The sequence below is a fragment of the Tenebrio molitor genome, chromosome 3 (assembly GCF_963966145.1).
Source record: "Tenebrio molitor chromosome 3, icTenMoli1.1, whole genome shotgun sequence".
Classification (NCBI taxonomy): Eukaryota; Metazoa; Arthropoda; class Insecta; order Coleoptera; family Tenebrionidae; genus Tenebrio; species Tenebrio molitor.
The window spans coordinates 3,341,811-3,342,969 of NC_091048.1; positions in this window are offsets into that span (position 1 = coordinate 3,341,811).

A 1,159-nucleotide genomic window follows, 5' to 3' on the forward strand; every position below is an offset into this window, starting at 1 on the left:
ACGTTTTTTCACTGTTGTTGTGTTTCTAGGTACTTGGCGAAATCACCTCTGTATAAAATCAGTTCACTTGTGTAACTAATTAAAACGATACAAGAAATTCAATTTGCAATTAAACTTTCTCAAAATGAAGGGCGCGTTTTATAAACAGTTTATTTCAACCTCGCTGGTTGTGTCTTGTGTCTTAAAAGAATTTATGAAGAACAGATTCCGGTAGCGATTCTAAAGGAACAGTTCCCAAGATATCTTGGAAGATGTTCTAATGGCATTTATATTTACTACCAAAAAATCTAAAGTAAAGTAGACGTCATTTGGACTATTTTTCAAAATCATATTCCACGCTAAGAACAACACTGATCTGAAATCATCTGTTTAATAATGTTGTACCCAATAAATAAATTGTGTTTTTTTAAGCAGCTTGTACTTAACAAATTACTCAGAATTTTTTTTTTACAAATTTTTGAGAAATGTCAACCTCACACATTTCTTTTACTCCCTAGGAAGAAGACACCATACTGTCGACCCTAAAACCAGGGAGAAATGTCTATTTCTTAATCAAAGAAACAGTAGCACTTACAGAATGTTGGCAAAAGTTTTTTTTTTTTCTAAATTTGACATTAGTGAATTTAATTTCGTCTGATTGGCTGCACCGCACCTGCCGCCTGTCATTCTCAAATATCTTGGGCCTAAAATTTAGATACAGACGTCAATTTTATGTAATTCGATAAATGGGCCCTAAATTGTTTTGTTGGCTAGCCTTGTGATGATATTTCTCATTTCTACATAACTTCGTTATCACTTCACCATATCTTCAAATTTACACAATGTTACAGTTGTATGTTGGGTGTAAATTGTAGTGTTGATGGTTCTTTGGTTAAAAAACAGACTATAATTTTTATTGAGTTATAGTCTCCAACACGGCATTGTAACCCAGAATTATGACCGGCAAAGCTGCAATGAAAATAATTTCAATTGAATTTTACTTAATTCGAGTCTCAGGCTTTTTATCTCGTCGAAACAATGTACTACGGCTCGCAGTTAAAACATTTCTTCCCTAACGCGTCCTTTTTATCAACAATTGTGGGTTTCAAAACGTCAATTTGACAATTTAAATTTTAAATGCATTCCAGGCAACCAAATAAACAAAAATCACTAACTAGTG